The sequence below is a fragment of the Eulemur rufifrons genome, chromosome 30 (genome assembly GCF_041146395.1).
Source record: "Eulemur rufifrons isolate Redbay chromosome 30, OSU_ERuf_1, whole genome shotgun sequence".
NCBI lineage: Eukaryota > Metazoa > Chordata > Mammalia > Primates > Lemuridae > Eulemur > Eulemur rufifrons.
Window position 1 is genome coordinate 36,228,842 of NC_091012.1, and position 9,098 is coordinate 36,237,939.

Genomic DNA, 9,098 nt, shown 5'->3' on the forward strand with positions numbered 1-9,098 from the left:
GGGTGCTCTTTATAAAAAGCACAGGCACAGCAATTGCAAAGACCCCGAGGGGGAAAGGACCTTGGCATGTTGAAAGAACTGTCAGAAGATCAGTGAGACTGAATCATAGTGGTCATAGGGGCATGTGGCAGAGACTGTGAGTGCTCACCACTACCTGTGTCCTCCTCTTACTGGGCATGCAGCCAGACTCCATTTCCCAGCCTTCCTTGCCATTACATCTGGCCACATGGCTGAGTTATGGCCAATGGAATGTGAGCAGAGGTGAAATACGCAACTTCTGGGACTGACCTCTAAAACCCTCCAATGTGTGATTCTCTCTCTTCCTTCACCTACTTGCTGGCTACAAAACAATCAACAGATAATTCCAAGCCCCTTGAAGATTTCAGAGCCACAAGATGGAAGGCATCTGGTCCCTGAGCACATGGAGTGGAGTGAGCAATTGAGAATTTGGGAGTGATCGCTGCAGCAGCTAGCATTATTTACCTTAACACCAGGAGCATGGTACAAGATGATGTCAGAGGGAAAGACAGGACCAATTCTTCCTAAAACAACCTTTTCACTATCTATCCTGTTCCCTGTTGTCCAGACTCCTCAGCCCCAACTACAAGGCCTACCTGGCCATCTCCACACTACCTACCCCACCCTCATCTGCCCCAATCCGGATCTTGTGCTGCAGTTAGGTGGTCTTCTCATTGTGTCATGTCTTGCAACTTAGCCAACCCTACAGATCTCTCAGCACCCACCATCTCTGAATGCCATTGGGCTCCTCAGTTGTTTATTCCCCTGTTCATAGATTGTTTCACACAAGTCAGTTTCTTGGCTTTGCAGGCTGGCTTGGTGATGGGATGGAGGAGCCAGGTTATTGCTTCTTCTGGATGCTTCACAATGCCTAACAGAATGTTCAGCACAAAGAATGTTTTCAACAAATGCTTGATTGCCAACATCGAGCTCATTTCAGAGAACTTCTCACATCCTCCACTGGTGGGTGTGCAGGTAGCTATTTTGAAAGCCACTAAACCACGTTTCTGTGACTGTGCAGTTTGCATAGAAGAGTCACAACAAATGTTCCTACCATATCATTGGCTTCCTGCTGAGAAGAGTGGCTTGGTAGGGAGAGCTTACTAAGCTCTCCCTAGAAGCTTCAAATAGGAGCCTCTGCCATTTCTGTAACAACTGAAGCCTCCAGCAAACCTCAAAAAACAAATATTGCAGAACCCCCACCTCTGAGACATCTTAAAAGCTGGCTGTCTTGGCTCCCAGCTCTGCATCTGATATAGTACCAGCTCTCTGGTAACTTCTATCTTGTTTGAACACCCATTTGTGGCAACCCAAATTGGGCAACTTGAGTCCTCAACCTCTAGGATGAGTTGGGAGTTTTTCTCCAACTCAGTTTGCTGTAAACCCAGTCTCTTCCTAATGCACTCAGAGGTCTTGGTCAAGGGCCCTAATCAGGCCTTAAACAGCAGAAGCACGGCTCAGAGAGAAGTGCAGGGTTTGTCCAGAATCAGCCCCACCCTGATATTTTTCGGTAGAACTCAGTGAACAAAAAAGCATCTGAAAAGCTATCAGTCTACCTCGATTTGGCTTTCAAGGTAAAGGGTCCTCGGGTCCAGAAACAGAGAGCCTTTGGAGTTGGCATCATTAAGGCAAGAGGAGGAGTGGGCTGGAGAGACACATGCCACCTGCCTTTTCCTTTAACCCTGCCATTAACTTTTCTCTCAGAGGGGCAGCAGCAGCGGCTGCGGCTACAGCTCTAAATCAGCACGTTTATCCCAGATGGTGCTGTTAGTGCAGGACTGGGGGCCCCAGCAATCACAGATCAGGGTTGACTCTTTGCTAAGAAGACATTCCTCACTTTGGAGTTTGGGCTCGAGCCCAGAATGAAATTAGTTGCATCTCCCCTCCGCCTTTCTTCACCTTCCCCTCTGTTCTTCCCATATGTTGGCTTTCTATGCTTGCCTACCATTTGGATTTTCCCCAGCCCCTTCATTTTTTGGTAACCACAACAACTAACCTCATGATGGGGGAGAGAGTTGGCATTTGTTAAGTCTCAACTCAGGTACTGTGCCAAGTCCTTTGAGATGTATTATACACATATGTACACACATACCCACATATATACATAACATACATATATGTGTATATGTTATGCATATACATATACATATATGTATAAAATCTCTTTTACTTTTTTACTAACTCTATGAGGTATTATCCCTTTTATTTCCAAAATGGGGAAACTGAGGATCAGATGAAAGGAAAGCCTAATCTAAGGTCAAATAGTAGAGCTGGGATTTAGATCCTGTTCTGGTTGGCTTTAAAGCTCTTGTTCCTTGCACAGTGATTACATCATGTTCCCAAAGACAGCGCATGCAAGCAATAATGTTGTTGAAAGCTGCCCTGTTCCAGTGCTTCCGTCAATATCAAAAGGAGAGATTATTTCCACAATGTACCTCTATGATCTCCTCCTGGGGAATGAAATAGAAAGTGCCTATTGAAAAGCTACTTTTGCCAATGTTCAGCCAAGACCAAGGCTCACCAAAATAATTTCAGAATATTACTGTGCAGAGTCAATTGAGACTTCCGTTGCCAGAGAAACAGAAGGTGCCCAGGAACAGGGTATTCAGAATGGCACAGTGGACACACACATAGGCCATGCTCAGGAGTCAGCCTGCCTGGCTTTTCATCATCTGTGCCACTCAGTAGCCATAGAAGGTTGGGCAAGATGCTGAAGCCCAAATGCTGTAAAAAGATATCATTTTACACCTATTGAGCCCCCACTATGTGCCAGGTACTGTTCATTCTTCACATCAACCCTGTAGAGTAGATTATAGATGAGAAAATGGAGGCACAGAGAACTTAAGTAAATTGCCTGGAGTCACACAGCTGGTAGTTGGCACCATCAGGTTCAAAGGGGGGCAATCCTATTCCAGACCCTGTGCTTCTCAGCATTACTGTCATTACAGGGACACTAATAATACCTACGTCATAGGGTTGTTATGAAGGTTACTCTAGTGGCTGCATTTAAAATGCCTAACATATACTCTGGTTTCTCTCCAGATCATATAAATCTTTCACCTTTTAAAATGCTTAACAGTGCCTGGCACAAAGTCAGCTCTGAATAAATGTCAGCTATTGTTACTACTAAGGAAAGATAAGACTGTTTAATTGTTTGGCAATGAGTCACCTTGAGTGGATTAGTTTGAATAGCAATCCGGGTTTAGACAAATCAAGCCACAAGCATTGTCACAGCCACTCTGATCATGGTTCTGGGCTCCCATTAAAGCCCAAGCATTTATTTTCCTGCTCTTTCGTTTAGTGTGGCAAAATGTGTTGTACTCCCATTTCATGAGCTTAGGGTGGGGCATCAGAGGGCAACAATGCCAGCTTTTACTCCAGGAAGACGATGGAGTAAAAGGACATGGGACACTCACATAGCACCTTGTATTTCTCCTCCAGAGCACTGGACACATTTGTAGTAAATTATTTGTGTAAATCCATGTTTGTTATCCTCTCTCCCCTAAACCAGACTGTAAACTCCTTGAGGGAAAGAGCTATCTCTAAATCCTGGCACATACCCGGCATGAGTGTTCTCGGAATGGATGAACAAATGATGCTGCTGCCCTAGGGTTGCCCTAGAGCAAGTTGAGTTTCACATCCTCTCAGGGTGAGGGAAATGCCAGAGAAGCTGTAATTCCCAGGTATAGCCGAAAGGTGGCAGAGTGACTCTGCAAACAGTCACTTCCCAGCATCCAGAGGAAAAAACAACTCAGGCTGGGAGCTGGAGAGTCTGTCAGGAACTGGAAGATCAGATGATCTCTATAGCCCCCACGTTGTTCGGCAAAGGGCACCGCACATCATACGTACTCAAAAATATTTCTTGAAAAAGATAACTCTCCTTTCAGCAGAGATTTTTATTCATTTACCTTTCTTCAATAAGAGCTGCTTTTCAAACAATATATATTGAGTGCCTGCTATGTAAGCACTGAGGCGACAATGATGAAAAAGGCAGATCTTGTCGCTGCCCTCTTCCAGCTTATGTCCAGCAGGGAGGAGACAAGTAATGAGACAAATAAGTACAAAATTCTATGGGGAGGGGCCCCTGTCCTGGTCCAGGAGAGTCACGAGAGCTTTTTGGAATTCTCACTAAAGATAAGGAGTAATTATATACTTATACATCCATATGAGTCACCAACCCCCTTAAGTAAGAGCCAATTCCTTGGTTATATAAACTGTTCCAAGGCAGGGTGAATGTCAAATACACAAAAATTTAGGAAATTCCACCATTGGCCTTTTTCAAATTCACAAACTAGACAAAATGTCACTATTTTTAACAGAAGACATTTATTGAAGAGGAATTACAAATACAGGTCAAATTCTAAGATGTACATGGACTTCCCTGAATTCTCAACTAGTGTTTCTTATATGTGTCCAGGGTTTTTCATTTCCTGCAGTGTTAGCTTATTTGATTCTGACTCCAGATCTGTGAGATAGGAAAAGCAAACATCACTAGCCCCATTTTTAGGGTATAGCATTTCACAGGATGAAATGGAAACTCAGAGAAGCTTCATGACTTGCTCAAATCCCCACTGCACTGAGAGGCAGAGTTAGCACCACAACTTGGTCCACTGACTCCCAGTCTACTGCACTGAGCTGTCTATTTATTGCACGTAAAGTAGACACCTCTGTAGGTTCTTTACATTGAGATGAGACCTGAATTTATGTCTCTTCTTATTCTCTATGCTCTGCAACAGTTTATATAAGAAAGGAATTATGTGTTTTCTAAATTTCTGCTATGGTAATAGATCTATTCAAATTTTAAAGCATTCCTGGAGTAAACTTTGGTAATATACTTTTCTAGAAACTTGTCCATAGATTGTCAGATTTATAGGCATCAAGTGGTAAACAGCAGTCTTGAAAAAATAATTTTGTAACATTTTTCCTATTTGCTTTATTTCTTCATAAATATATACATACGCTATGTTTTTCCTGAACCATGTAAGAGTGAGTCACAGTTATCCATGACCCTCCCCACCAAATACCTCAGCATATGTCTACTAAAAATAAGGATTTTTCTCACATAGCCACAATAAAATGATCAAATTCAGAACCTTTAACATCAATAAAATGCTATTACCTAATGTACATGCCAAATTCAAATTTCAGCAATTATTCCAATTAAGTCCTTTATACCATTTTTTTTCTTTTCCAAATCCAGGCTCCCATCTAGGATCGTGCATTGAATTTAGCTGTTCTGTCTCTTTAACCTCCAGGAACAGTTCCTCAGCCTGTATTTTTCATCATGTTGCCATTTTTTGAAAAGGACAAATCAGTTCTATTGTAGAATGGCCATCGGTTTGGCTTTATCTGATGTATCCTTATGATTGTATTCAGGTTCTGCACTTGGGGCAGGAATAGCACAGAATCAATACAAGGTACATGATGGCAGTTTGTCCCAATTTTTGTAGATGTTCACCTTAATCACTTGGTTAAGGTGGTGTCCACCAGGTTTCTTCACCATAAATATACCTTTTTTCCCCTTTGTAATTTGTAATAAGTAATCTGTGGGGAAATAACTTTGATTCTTTTCAACAAACTTGCACCCAATGGTTTTGGCATCTCGTCTAAATCAACTGTTACTATATTAATCCCACTACATTTATTAGTGGACATTATGTTGTAAAGAAGAGTTTTTACTTCTCATGGCTTTTTTAATGTATTGATAAACTATTTTTTTCTGATTTTAGTTTTTAGTGTCAATTTGGACTTGAGGATTCTATTTTATGTGATGTGTTAAATGTATTTCTTTTGTGATTTCATCTTGATGGTAAAATTGTCCCCGATTTGGTGTAGAAACCCTTCAAGCTGGCTCCTATGTTCTTTTGACATGTCCCATCAGTGTTTTGATCACTGCCTTACTTTTTGGTGCAGCAAGGTGTTCCCAATGTATCTTATACTTCCTTTGCCCTAACCCTAGAACTAGCTATTTCCCCAAAGGCTCTGGTGCCTTTTATTGGAGAATGGTATTTAGAAAATAAGATCTTGGACATGCATGTTCTTGCCCTCTCACCATGTAATACCCTCTGCCATGTTAAGACAGAGCAAGAGGACCCTCACAAGATGCCAGCACCATGCTTGTGAACTTCCCAGCTTCCAGAACTATGAGTCGAATAAACCTCTTTTCTTTAAGAATTAAAAAAGAAAAGAAAAGATCTTGGCACTAGCTGTGCTTATTGCTACTGGAATATTACTATAATACTTCTACTCCCTTGCAGTGAACAGAGTCAGTGATGAGTTCATACTGATACCTCTAATTCCAATCCAACATCAGAGATTTCTTCCCCTTCTCCCATTGCAATGACGTACCATCCTTCTCCCACAGTGAGAACCCTGGCTCTCAACAACAGTAATATAATCACTCGCCTGCTCAATCCTACAAACACACACAACGCAGTTTCAGAATTGCTATACTGACACTACCACCACCAACAAATCTACTAAGAAAAGTTAAAAATTTGTTTACAGTTCTTTTTATCTTTATATTGAGAGTGTAGGTCTAAAAGTTACCTGGATTAGTTTTTTTTTTCTGAGTTGGGTATGTTATTAATTTGATATATAACTAGGTCCATCTGTCTCCATTTTTATTCAGTTTTAGGGATTTTCTCAACCTTATTGATTTGATTTCACTTTTTAAGTATGGAAAATATTAACATGATTTCCAAAGTCAAAACTATACAAAAAGGTATACTCAGGTCTCTAAAAATGTTTTAACATTTCCATACCTACTGTCTTCCTTCTTCCAAAGATTGCTTATTTGAATCTCTTTTTTTTCTTAATTAGATTTGCCAAAGCTTTCTTAATTTTTATTTTGTTACTCTTTTTTAAAAGAATTAGCCTTTGGTTTTATTGGTCAGGTCAACTTTTGCTTATTTTCCATTTTACTAATACTTACATTATTAATTCTTTCCATCTACACTCCTTGAGTATATTTTACCATTATTCTCCTAGCATCTTGAGTTGGATACTTATTCTGTTAATTTCCAGGATTTTTTAATAAGCACTTACAGCTTTAATTTTCTTCTGTACTGTTTTAGCCACCCACCAAAGATTTCACTATGTAGTTCCTTTATTATCTTTCATTTCCAAATAGAATTTATCTTATATTTTTCCCAAGTCTTAATCATCAAACTTTCTTTATCATTTCATTTAGGTGTGTGTCATTTATAAACTGCATATGCTAATATTTTAACACAATCTGAAAATATTAGTGGAATTTAATTGGCTCACATTTATTGGAATTATTGATATGTTTGGACTTATCCCTCCCATCTTATGTTCCTTTTTATCATTCCTTGCATTTCTTTTTTTCTTCTCCTTTTTAGCCTTTTGGTTGCTGTATTGGTCACAACTTTTGGTTGCAAAAAAGAAAAGCTCATTTTAGTTAGTTTAAAACAGCAACAACAAATGAAATTATTTAAGTATTTCAGATAGATCACATAATCTCTGGGAAGATAAGAGAAACAAGCTCGGAGTCTACACAGTCAGTAATGACATTTGAATGACATCGCTGAACTCCAATAGAGACCCTTCTGCTGCTGCTGAGTGCTGGATATGCAACATCTACTATTGCTCCCTTTGGCAAACTGAATGCATGTACCACTACACTTGCTAGCAGGTCTGCACGATGCCTTTTTCTTCTTCTAATTCAAAGTGGTATATGGGTGCATCTGATTGAATCTAGGGCACATGCCTGTACCCTAGCTGCAAGAGAGGCTGGAAAAGCAAGTTTCTGGCTTCTACATTGGAAAGGTTCAGACTCTTTAGGGGAGGTAATTTCCGATGGGCATCCAAAAAGAATGATGAATGTCTACCACAGTTGCATTGATTGATTTTCTTTGTTCCATTTTTTTTTTTCCTCTTGGTTTGGAAGTTAGGCATCCTATTTATGTTTTTCTAGTAGTCACCTTAAAATCTTAACTATTTAACCTTACATTATTCTTTTTTTTTTTTTTTTTTTTTGATAAAGAGTCTCACTCTGTTCCCCAGGCTAGAGTGAGTGCTGTGGCATCAGCCTAGCTCACAGCAACCTCAAACTCCTGGGCTCAAGTGATCTTACTGCCTCAGCCTCCCGAGTAGCTGGGACTACAGGCATGTGTCACCATGCCCGGCTAATTTTTTCTCTATATATTTTTAGTTGGCCAGATAATTTCTTTCTATTTTTAGTAGAGACGGGGGTCTCACTCTTGCTCAGGCTGGTCTCGAACTCCTGACCTCAAGCGATCCACCTGCCTCGGCCTCCCAGAGTGCTAGGATTACAGGCGTGAGCCACCGCGCCTGGCCTACATTATTCTTTAAAAGCCTAGAATTAATAAACCTCTGTCTCTCTTCTTCAAACAAGATAAGATCTTTAGCATGCTATCAATAACCCTTCTTGCCTCCCTGTCCCCTCCTCTCCTCTCTAAAGGTTATCAGCTGTTATTTTAATTCTGGATTATTATCAATTGCTGTTTGCCTTAGGCATTAGCAATTATATACACCTAACTGAAGTTTTTACCTTTCATTTTTATTGTCTGTCATTGTTTCCTGCAGTAGTGTGCTGGAGCCAGCTCACACTGGCTCAAAAAAAGCCAACTGTTAGCATCTCTTTCTAACTCTGCATTTAGTGATATCATGTTGGTAGCTTGATATTAACCATGGTAGGAATGATTTCAGTAATACAAATCAGGGCTTTTCCCCCCTAAGTCAGCTGTTAAACATTTGCCATCACACTACTCATTTCTTGTATGCCATGCCTTTCTCTTTATTGTATTACTTTCTACTTTTAGTATACCCTTAAGTATTTCAGAGAGGTTCTGTGAATAATAAAACTTATTTGTATTTGCCCTCATGCTTAAATGTCAGTTTGCCTTAGAACAAGATTTATTGAAGAGACTGCTAATTGCCTATCCCACATCCAATTTTTTCTTTTCCCTCAGGAACTAAACTTCAGTTTTTAGCAGAGTATACTACTGTCTTGAATAAATACAACATTTTCAGTCTTTATGCAAGTGTGGCCACATGATCAAGTTCTGGTCAATGAAATTAAAAAAAAAACTATG